At 41.5% G+C, this 12,206-nt stretch overlaps 1 protein-coding gene across 4 annotated transcripts in view; it reads right to left on the bottom strand.

Annotated features, from left to right (window-relative positions):
• The window catches only part of AUTS2 (activator of transcription and developmental regulator AUTS2), a 1,225,237-nt gene that overhangs the window by 27,299 nt on the left and 1,185,732 nt on the right, over positions 1-12,206 (bottom strand). The gene's annotated exons all lie outside the window — the stretch shown is intronic.

Raw genomic sequence — 12,206 nt, forward strand, 5'->3', positions numbered from 1 at the left:
CAGAGCCCAAAGCCACCTGCCACGCCAGGCCACGCAGTCCCAAGGACATCACCATATCCTGACTTTCCACGTTTGGGGCATGAGCACACTGTGAACCAGCCAGTGGGCTATGGGGAGAAATGGGGGAGTAGCCTTTGCCCCCTAGGCAATGTGGGGTGCAAAGGAAGGTGATGCAGCCAAAGCAGGCTCCATTCCAGAAAGCAGCCTAGGCTGCCAGAATCTGAAAATGAATGTTTTCCTTAATCTTGACCAAGCCTTTCATGGAGCATAATTAAGAAACAATAGCCGAAAGTTGATTTTTCTCTTTTAAAACAAATACAGTTCTTGAATAACAAAAGAGAAGTATTTTCAATAGCAAGTGAAGCAAGCATGATTTAACCACACTCAGAGGTTTCTTCTTGGCCTTGCCTTATCCCGCCTTTCCCTTCTGACTGATGAGGTGCACTGGACATTTAGAGAAAAATTCTTTGTTTAGCAAATGCTAAACTGGGCACCCTGGGCACCCTGATGCTCAAGAATGACTCTAGCTACATCTGACACTGAAGGTACAAACAGGAATGTCAATCAAATTTACTGTCAACCACACATGCTACAGCTTTCAAAGGATGCCTCCTGGACCACTAGAGGGAAGGGCCCACACCCAACTGAGGACAGGGGTGAGATGCTGGTTGTAGAGACAAAGACTGTATGTAAAATTTAAGTAGAATTCTACAATCATGTAAGAAATATAGAAAATACATGATCCTGGTATGAACTTAAAAGATATGTTTCCCTGCAAAGGTCAGACCATTTCTATGACATCTTTTAGAGTGGTTTTCCGGTACAAATCAAATTCCATAAAGTCCTCTAACAGAAGGATGAAAGACAAATATGGCACTAAGTATAAGGAAATGGCCCAATTTACGAGTAAGTCCTTTTGTGTATGTCTTGGGGAAAACTACCTTTCCCCCATTTCTGTGCTAAAAAACCCATTCTTTTATCATCACACAGTTTAGTGATAGGAAGAGAGCTGATGACACTGTTCTCTGAAAAAGGGGTGTGTTTCTAGGCGTTTCCTAAATGAGCTACATTGGGCATGAACTTGACAATCTCACCGGATCAAGTGTGAAAAGTATGTGATATTCTCACTGGTCCTACTTATTTCTGTGGATGTACTCCTGGATATGCACCCTTGTCATTTTTCTTCCTTGGATTTTGCATCAAAGCAGCTCATTATTTTCAATGTTCTTTTGGTTTAACACACCAAGTGTGTAAGATGCACAAAAGCAACAACAAGCTGGTTTATCAACAAAGCCCATTTTTGGCTAATACTGCCATGGCTATCTTCAGTCCCACAGGCCATCCTCAACAAGTACATGAACATGCTGCAAGGAGAGGCCCCTTTTCACATGTTTCAGGTGTGAAAGGATAAAACATCCAATCAGGCACCAGTGAGGCTGATTCTAGGTTTCCGACATCTCACTCACAAATATTTCTATCCTGTGCTCTCTTCAAAACCTTTTTAGGAAGAGATTTGCTTATGATAAGCTGAAATGTTATGAATCCCCAAAGCCTTAGTTTCTAACTTGAGGGTTGAGAGAGAACACGATGTTTGCTGTGGACAGGCCCCATTCTGCCAGAAAAGTGCCTAACTCAAGAGGGAAAACTATCTGCAGACATCCGCATCTAGGGGTTCTGGCTCTGCTTCTCTTTCAATGCTTCATCCCCCATTTTCACGAGATTTTCCACAGCAAGTTAATTACATGACCTGACCTCGTTGCAAAATTCAGGCTTCCCACAAGGCAGGCTGGTTAGCTAGGTCTGGGGCAGAAAGCACTGACACCCCAGAAATGCTCTAACAGCACAAAGTAAGAGAGACTTCCTCGATGGAAGGTTCTGTGTGCATATGCAGGGACTCCTCTCACTCTGACGTCTAATTTGGGATTATTATATCAGGCTTCCTACATGGCAGGAACACACTTCTCTCCTTTTGTATGGCTTAGTTCTCTCCTTAATGAGATGGTGAAAAATAACTACATAAACATTTTCTATCTTGTTAAAGCTTAAATTCAAATTCATGATTGCCCTGCAGAAATCAATATCTAGACAAAGTTTCTCTCTGACATAAAGAGAATGTTTCCTCTCCCAAGAGATATCACCCAAGGATATCATTTATATTTACTTATGCTGATAAGGAAGCACATTAGAGATACATAGGTAAGTGCTTCATATATCTAGCTTGACTATATTTATCTTCTTGTTCTTTAATGAGCCTCTAGAATTTGGATGAACAGCCCAGTTTGCAGGAGGCATTATGTAGTGTTGGACTAGTTTCCCAAGACTCTGTACAAGCAAATGGACTTGGCTTTCATGCCTTTTCTACTGCCCACTGTCTCAGAACCAAGCAAAACACAGCTAGAGACTTGGGAGGCATGGCCATCAGTGACGATTGGTGAGGTACAGGCAGGCCAGAACCTCTCCGGTAAACCCTGCATATTTTTATGGACCAGTCTGTGATGAAGGACTAGGAACCTAGAAGGGTAGAATTCTGGAACAAGACCAGAGGCTGGAAAACCATCCTAGCACTCCTCAAACTCTCCTGAGCCTACAAGTCACTGCCGATCTGATTAAAAGGCAGATTTTTAGTTCAGCACGCCTGGGGTGGGGCTCCAGAGTCTGACTTTCTCTGAATGCTGATGCTTGGACCACCTATTAGGAGCAAGGATCTCATCCACTGCTTGGACAGTTCAGGAGTCAGTACACAGAAGGCAGGGTACTTACTTGCTGGAGGTCATTTGGCTGCTAAGTAAATCTGATGACTTGAGTTGTAGTCCTAACTCTGCCACCACTAAGTGCTTTTTCTCTAATTTACACTGTGCTGTCCCCTAAGATGCAAAAGTCCTAAAGCAAAGCAGGTAATGGCAAATCCAGGATCCAGATGAAATATTTAAGTGTATATAAACAGTGCAAAACGTCAGGAAAGCTACAAAGAGTTGCTGGAAGGGCTCACTGAACCTGAAGGCTATCATCCATCCATCACTGCCCTGGTGCTGCAGCCTGGAAGCAAGGCAACTGGCAGGTTTGAAGTCTGGTAGGAACTTTGGGGCTCCCCATTCACAGGAGTCCCTTGAGGAGCAGATTAGGCGTCATACTTGTTTGTGGCTGATCAGTAATGCATTTCCTTTTCCTTCAATTAGTCAATAAATGTATCTTCCCAGTTAAGCTTTTCCATCTTGACAGTCCATTTGTCTTCCTGTGCTGCTCCGAAGTTGGCAAGAACACATTATGCACAACCACTTTGTCTTGCTCTGTGTGCCCTGAACTTGCCAATGGACAAAATTTGCTGAGGTTGAAAGAAGAATGTGCAAACTGACCGTTATTTAGAAGTTTCATTCATTATATTTTGGGGTTTTAAAATCTCTCCTTATAATTATAAAAATAACACATTGTGCTTATAATAAAAGACATGTAAATTAAAATTACACTGCATACTACACAGTAAAAAGGGTGAATATACTGCATGGAGATTATACCTCAATAAACTTGACTCAAACACCATAAATTTTTAAAGACTTAAGGGTAGATGAGAACAAATATGTTTGACTTTCATACTAATTTGACAAAAATTCCCTAGGAAAAATGGGCCCTTTTGCACTTTACTAGCAGAAGGTAAACCCTACAACCTCTATGGAAGGCAATTTAACAACATGTAGCCAAAAAAGGGAGTTCCCGCCACCTACTGTGTCAGGATTTGGTCTATAGACACAATAACACAATGGTTTAAATTGCAAGTTTGCAAACAACAATGTAATCATGGTTATATATAAATTTGGTACATTCCTACAATGGAAAATATTGCAGCTGTAAAAATGAATGAGGAGCTCTGTGTGTACAATGTACAGTATATGCTAACTTTTGTGAAAAATGGAAGATAATATATATTCATTTTCATGTATAAAGGAGCGCTGGGAGAATACCTAAGAAATCAGCAGCAGTGGCCACCTTTTGAGGGCTTGGGGAGGAGTGAGTACTAGACAGGATGCGGGAGGAGGTAGATAGTGCTGTCTGCACACCGATATATTTACATTTTGGAATCGGGTGATCATGTTACCTATAAAAATTTTAAAAAGAAAAACTGGTCTTATATTTAAAGCAAAGAAAGAAAAGCAAACAAAACTGGGAATATGAAGAGTGGCATGATTACAGGCATGGAGAGTGTATTTTATATAAAATAAGAAAATATAATGCACAAATTTGTAATAAATTTGAAAACAAATGGATTTTGTGAAAAAACAGAACTTACTAAGATAGACTCAAAAACAAACAAACCTGATCATGAAAGTAAACTGAAAATCTGCTCAATAATCTACTCCCTACCCAAAAAATCCAAAAAAGTTACCAAGTGCATATATTGTTAGAGACACTGAGGACTAAACCTGTATGAAACGAGTATTCCTGCCAATTAAATCGAAAATCAACTGCAAACATAATAAAAGGAAGAGGCAAAAGTAGTATTTACTTAAAGTATAATTATCTAAGTAGATTAACACAGCACCCAGCTGGAAATATATTAGAATAAGAGTACCTCGTAAGATACCCAAATAAAGAAACGCCACAGATATCAGTAGCTTTTCTACACACCAGCAATAGTAAACAGAAAATAAAAAAAGGACCTCCTTTACAATAACAAAAATCATGTAATAATAGTTGGGAACGAACCTAACAGGAAAATTACAAGGCCTATAAACTTTCAGAAATGTATTCCCCAAAATGCTTTGAGAACAATGTTCAAGGGTGTTTTATGAGAGAGAGAGAGAGAGAGAGAGAGAGAGAGAGAGAGAGAGAGAGGGAAACAAGTCAAAGCCATGTTAATAGGTGGTTCTCCTCAGAGGATACCACCTGTAGGGGGAGTTTTCAAAATCTGTGGGAGTGTGTCTTGGCTGTCACAAGCCCTGTATGGCCCTGGGGCTCTCAGGGACATTAGAAGCACTGCGATGGGAAGGATAGGCCCACACAAATCCTGGGTCACTTGCTGAAATCCCTAGGACTTCTGTGCAGCTTTAGAAAAACCTAGAAATTATTTTTTAATGTAAGCACAAAATATTTTTTTGTGTGGTTTTAATACACATGGGATTTTTCAGAAATGTAATTATTGTACGCTGTTATGTCTGTTACATTGTTATGTCTTGTTATGAACAACCAAGAGCTGTTTGTTTATCATTTGGGATAGTCAGGACATGGACGGTAAGGCTGAGCCTGGTATTTGAGTTACCACAACTCACATGCCTGCATGAATCTGCACTGGTAGCAGCCATATTTATATGCCATTCTATGCAGAGATTCAAGCATCTGACCATTTCAGTGTCTTCTAATGTAAATAAGCATTTATATAACTTAAAACATATTATGTTACTACAAATTACTTCCTACTTGTTTCTCCTTTGCATTTCACTCAGGCTTTATATAAATTTTAAATTACATGTATAGATAGGTATATGAAGTATATATTTTGTTTCAGAAAGTAAAGAATAAGAGTGTGTTAGAAAATATTCCTTATATTTCACAAAGAGGGCATTGGGTGTGATAGGGTTGAGATTTGATGCATTATGTCCTTATGAGGACTACTGTGTGTCTAGAAGTCCAGTAAGTTACTGCAAAAATACAGTAATTACCTCATAGGGTTGCTGTGGACATTAAATTAAGTCATGTTAAGTGCTTTACACAACATATAGCACAAAATAAGTGATCATTTCCAAAATTGTTGTAGGAAAATATTTAATTTCATGGAAAATACTTCATGACAAAATTGCTGATGAGTAAAATACTCTGTCACCAGTACAGTCAATACTCAAGATTATTTGTGTAAATGTATATATGAATGCACAGAAAAAAGATATGTATCAGAATATTAATTCCAATCCCATTATCTAGAAATAACCATTGACTTTTACTTGAAATTTTTGTTAACATAAATTTGCATATTTTCTATAGTGAAAATAATTACTATAAAAGAAAAAAAAGGGTATGACATTTTTAAATGAGTCCTTCATGGATAACAAACATACTTCCCCCATCAAAAGACATCAACTGAGAAAAGTGATTGTTCAAGTCCTTCTAAACTGCCTTACCTACTGGATGGACTATTTCAAAAAGCTCTTCACCCAGAGGACAGATCAATTTTTGTCTCTCAAAAATGGTAAGAGTTTGTGTGCGTTAGCCTCCCAGCTACCCTAACGTTTCTAACTGGTTCTAACTGGGTATATTTAGGCAGGAAGGAAATGGTGAATATTGATGATGAAGAAGGAAGAGGAGGAAAAGCAGGAAAACTCTCCCAGGGTACATTTCTGTGCTTCTGCTCTTTACACATCTTTATATTTGATTAGGCAGTCCTAATAGGACTTAGTCCCTACAGGTCATTACCACAGAAGATACGAACAAGCCTTAAAGACATCAAAAAAACCATGTAGGGCACTGGCCATAGGCAGTATGTCCAGCCAGCCATCTGTATCTTTCTGAATGTCTGATCCCCATTGTCTAGAAATGGACATGTCCGATTGTTACGCTAGTCTATCTTCTAGTTAACGTCTCTACATATTTGCCCAAGTGATGGAGCTATAAAGACCTCTCTACATGGAAGGAATGAAGATTGCAGCCAAATAAGAAAAAGAACTCAAGACTTCCAATTAAAGGGTGAACATTAATAAATGTTGAAACTTTCAACAATAAAAAGCCCAGAAACACACAGAAGCATGTTTCTGAATCACACGCCATTATTTCCAGCTGCTAGCAATACCCAGTCTTTAAACACTTTCCCTTGTCTATTCTGTTACCTCAAAATACTATCGTTTTTAGCAAATGCTTCATATTTTGTAGACATGTATTAAAAATTGCACTACTGACAAAAGTTGACAACTCTCCCCAAGTTTTAGGTTCTGTCTCCTAAGCTCTCTGTGCCCCTGGTATTTTGTAGAAAAGGGCCACCTTCCCTAACACTTCTCTTTATTTTCCTCCTTTCCCTCTTTTCTTCACATCATTAAACAGAGACCAGTTTGTTCCATTAGCAGATTCAATTACTTGAACGAATGGAAGGATGACTTCAGTCTTGGAACTCTTCTTCTCGGTCACTGAAACTGTACAAATAAATTGAGGCAAGCCCACTGTTTGTTCAAGGCAAATTAATTTTCAAACACTGCCAGAGTGGGCGATCAGGGAAATGGTGGGTGCTTGGCAGGGCTGAAAGAGACTCCATTTTGTGCTTGTCATTTTGTGTAAACATTAATTACCAGCTGGGAAGCTAAGCTTGGGCTCAAGTCTGTATTGTATTGCAAACCTCTGAGGGCCCCCAGGGTTCCTAGTAAAAGCAAAATCCTAAAGAGGGAAAAGCATCCATTGCATCTGCCACAGCACCAGCCGCCCACTGGGAAAGCTGTGCAGAGAGACCTGCAGATTAGAGGTTGCTGCTACTGGAGAAGCTAGTTTGGATATCATCTAGTTTACCAGATTAACCGAGGGTGGGGTTAATCTCACAGAGCTTAAAGAAAAATCAACAGACTGCAGTTGAGTGTAAAACGTGTTTCAAGTTTATTCCTCATAAACCTCCCACCAGAAAGCATCAATCCTTATGTCTGTGTTTCTGATGCCGAAGACCAAAAATCTGCCTTCAAGGGGAGCATCAACTTTGACAATGCCGATTGGAGCCCATCAGAATGGCTTCTGCTTAGAGAATGGAGTGCCCTTAAAGGTCAGCTTGGGCTTGCAAACGTTTTACTTCTTTTTTAACTTATTTGCTTCTAGCTATAAGAAGTTAAAAAAACAGGCTGTGCTCTACTGGGGACAGAGATGGGGGCACAATAAAAGTCTTTAAGAAAATCCAGGAGTTTCAAGATCACATATGATCTTCGTGGTTTTTTACTTCATACAAGGAAAAGACTAATTAGTGTCACTTCACCTGCCCGGCACTGTGACAGGGCCTGAGGATACAAGGATGAACACGGAACAGCCCCCATATTCTAGTGGCAGGTTGAGAACAGAGAACACAACACAGAGGAAACAACCTGAAAATAGCAGTCAGGAAAACCGCGGCCTTAAACTTCAGTGTTTGTATCTGTAATGTTCAGAGATAGACTTCGATCATCAGAGCTCATGAAGATATCTACTCTTATTTTATTGATTCTAAGTTATGGATGGTAAGAGATTATTCTGAGTTATGGATGATTATCTAGAGCAAGATAATCCTTGCACACTGACCTCAAGGATAAGTCTTAGGCTCAAATCAACTGAATCGTATTCCAGGCTATGGAGAGACCTGATGTGAGAAACAAGGTTGAAGGATGAAAATGAAGGATGAAATTTCCAACACCTTCAGAGAACATTGGAATAACTCCAGATACCAGTTTCAGAGAAATACCCAAGCTTTCATGTTTTGCCTCAAAGACACACCTCCATTATTTTTGCCCACGTCCTCCTGCCAGCCCCTTATTCATCAGCTGGCCTCTCTGGAGGATGTCAGCTCCTGCTTGGTTCCAGCCCTACCACCTCTGCCTCCGTCCCCGCCCCCCGCAGCCCCTCCCATGAGTTCAGCTTCCTGGCCTGTCTGCTCCGCGCACAGGACGAGCGCTGCACGCACACCCCCACGCACAGCTATCCTTAAACCCAGGGCACGCTCAGCTCTTAACAACACACATTTGTGTCTGTACATCAGCACAGGGGCTCCTTTCAAGGCAGGTGTCTGAAAGGATTTTCAACACCATGCCTGTACTCATGTAACCCGGCATGCCTCCTCTGAGGAAGGAGCACTTCGCAGGACAAGGCAATCGCCATAATAAAAGGTACAGCGCACATGCCTTTGCCTGGAAGACAACAAGGTGCCCATCTGCTTCTCTTGGAAATTTTCCAAGAGGTGGTACCAAGGCACTGACAATGAATTATAACTTTAGATGTTTGGTTAAAAAAAAAGTCTTCCTAGAACCTAATTATCTTACCTTCCACATGAAGAACAAACAAGTGAGGATATGAGGGAGGGGAAAAGAATGTCACCTTTCTCAAGGCAGCCCTCCCTCCAGCATTATCATTACCAAGTATAAATGAGGACTCAAAAGCTGTCAAATTCGCAGATCTGCTTATAAACCTGACACCTTCCTCACTATACTGCTGCCTGGGGCTCACTTCTCACGTCACTGACTGAGGGTTTCATGTCCATAGCCAGAAGGGGCAATAATTGTGAGACTAATCTGGCCCCGGTCACCTTCTGAAGCAAAAATTCTTTGGTCTAATGTGTCCTTGTCATTTCACCTCTTAACGTAATAAGCAGTCTTTCTCGGATCTGTACATGTCTCTTGTATCAGGATGTTTATGACATTATGGAGCTATGGCATAAGGCATCTAGCTAGCAATGTTTACACTCTACCAGGTCAGTATGCCCACTAAGGCTGGCACATGATTGGCTCTAGGTTAAAGCCTACTTTCACCGCTTTGAACTTTAATAAAGATTATTTTCTTAAGGATGAAGGTAAAAGCCACCAGCAGCAAAGACCTACTGAAATACTATGAGTCACCCTACCTTCCTGCTTTCAGGACTATGGCTCTGTTTTGTCTGACTTCAGGCACTGCTTAGACAATCACTGAGACCCATTTAGTAATGAAACTGGGTGGGGTGCGCAGTGATGGCATGGAAGAATTTCCAACTTCCAGGCTATCTTGGGCTTTCCTTAGCTCCCTGGCCCTACATACAAGTCCTCCCCACTCCAAGTTTCTTCTTAAGCCTCTGCATGTAGGGCTCTGATGTGCCAGCTGCACTTCCAGGTGACAAGTTCCAGTCTGCACTGGCTTACTCTCTCACCGCTCAGAGCCCGCAGGAGCACACACACTGCATCCCTCTAGAATGAGAGTCACCTGCTTCATGCAACATCCTGGACCTACTCCTCTTCCCTCAAAGTCACCCTCCCTCGGGGTCCAGGTATCAAAAGGAAGGTCTGAAGTTGCCCTAGTATGAAGGAGGGAAAGGAAGAAGGGATCCCACAGAGCCGGACATGTGGACTGCTCTGGCCCTGGGCTCACGTGAGTCAAGAGAGGTGCAGGGGACAAAGCAGTGGTTAACTGCCACGAGCAACACTAGTGCCCTCAGTTGTTTTCTACCACATCCCAGAGAAGAAGAACATCATCAAATATCCTACAGGGGCTATTTTCCCAATGTATGGAGGGGAAACTACAAGAGCCAATGAAAACTCTAAGAGTCCTCTCAGCAGGTCCCTGTGAGAAGTGGGCTTTTTTTTGCCTTGGGAAATATACCATCCTTTGGCAATGAGTGCTGTCAGCATTCAGATGTTGCCTATCTATATTCCCGAAGACAGATGACAAAACTCCTCCCTAGGTCTGTTCAAACAACCTGCTATGACCCATGGGACCTGGGTGCTGCCAAGGCCTTGCAATCTGTCTGACTAGCTTATGTGTGAGCACCACAGATGCTTCTAGAATGAATCCATGAGAGTGGCTTTTTTTCTGACATCAGGGAGCCTTTGATTCTTTAGCTAAAAAAAAAAAAGCAGGGAAAAGAGGTTTTTGACAGTTTCTCTACGTAAATTTTGATATTTTGGGACCCAAATTTGCATCACCTCATACTCTGATTTCAATGTATTCTACAATTCTCCATATTCCAAATGTGGTCCACAGGCCAGCAATACTAGCATCACTGGGACCTACTTAGGAAGGTAAAGTCACAGCTGCTACCCACATGCACATTCGTGTGAGTAAAGCATTGCTGGGAGCGTGGGGGTCCCTCAGCAAGCCCCACTGTGAAGGCTGCCATCCACAGGTCTTCATTTCCCAAGACCCACTCCCGGAATAACTCCCAGCAATCCCTCCCCAGGTGCATTCTCTACGAGCACGCTAGCTGCTGCTGGGGTGCAGTGGTGGGCAGCTGGTGGTGTCGTTCGCACATCAGGAGCCGCCCCCAATCCTGAATGGAGTCAGGAAAAGTGGCAACAGTGCCAATCTTATTCGTGGTGATACTCCCCACCCTGCTCCATGCACACTCACTGGCTCACTTGCCATGCAGAACATTACAGAGTCTTGCCCAAAAGCAGAGCCATGAGCCACCTTCAAGAACCTGACAGCTATCACATAGAAGAGGAATTAGATTTATTGTGAATGGCACCACAGGCAGAAGTAGGACCAAAGAAATATAATTGTAGAAGTAACCAGTTGGAAATGGTCTTGGCGGCCGCACAGGGGAACAAGCAAATGTTTAATTTGCTCTTCACTAGGAGTGTCCAAGGGGACGCTGAATAACCATGACAAGGATTTTGAAGAGTCAGTTATGAAATGGGGAAAAGATTGGACTAGATGACTTTGGAGATTCCAGGAGTTCCTGAATAAGACACCAGTAGCACACTCCTTGGAAGAACATAATTTCTTTCCTTTATCTTTCCAGAACTCAGTCTTCTAAAGTATCTCACTTGTAGGTTAAAGAAAACTATCTCCTTGATTTGCAGATTTTGATAAATGCAACATGTTCAATACTTATAAACTAATACCTAAACCAAATGACTACGGACATAGCGTTTTTTAGGAACAGAAGAAGTAAATCTGCTAATCCCCAGCCATGAATTTCATAAACTTCAGATTTTTAAAAAATGGAGTGAGGGGGTGTGTAGTGCAGTTCCCTCTATTTCAAATATTTTATCTTCTTTAAAGGACAAGTCTACCAATCTTTAAAATGACTTTCTAGATATCATCCATATGACAGATACTTGGTAGAAAAATAAAATCTGCAATTATTTCATCACTTGTCATTTCCTTTCATTATCCTCCATTTATCATAGAAAAAAGAAACATGGTCAATATAACATTTGAAGCTACATGTATGTAACGTTTGGGGAACAGTAAAGATGATGACAAAGCCAGTGTAACAGAAACCACATATCCAGGGGGGTTCCGTAGTGTCATGGACTCTGAAACTCCAAATCTGCTATAGTCACCTTTCAGAACTGAAATGTTAACAACCATCCTCTAGAAATGAACAGTGGGTAATTGTAACTGTCCTTGGATAGAGATGGAGCTAGAGTAAGTCATCAAAACGGTCCTGCTGCCTCCCACTTACAGCTGTAATCCCGGAAGGGAAATGCTGTCAGACTTGTCACAATGACTTAAACCCCCCTGCGAATGCCTGAACTTGATCTTCAGAGACGTTTTCAACCTAGAACGACAGTAGGTAATATGGCATTCGTTTG

The sequence above is a fragment of the Manis pentadactyla genome, chromosome 10 (assembly GCF_030020395.1).
Source record: "Manis pentadactyla isolate mManPen7 chromosome 10, mManPen7.hap1, whole genome shotgun sequence".
Lineage (NCBI taxonomy): Eukaryota > Metazoa > Chordata > Mammalia > Pholidota > Manidae > Manis > Manis pentadactyla.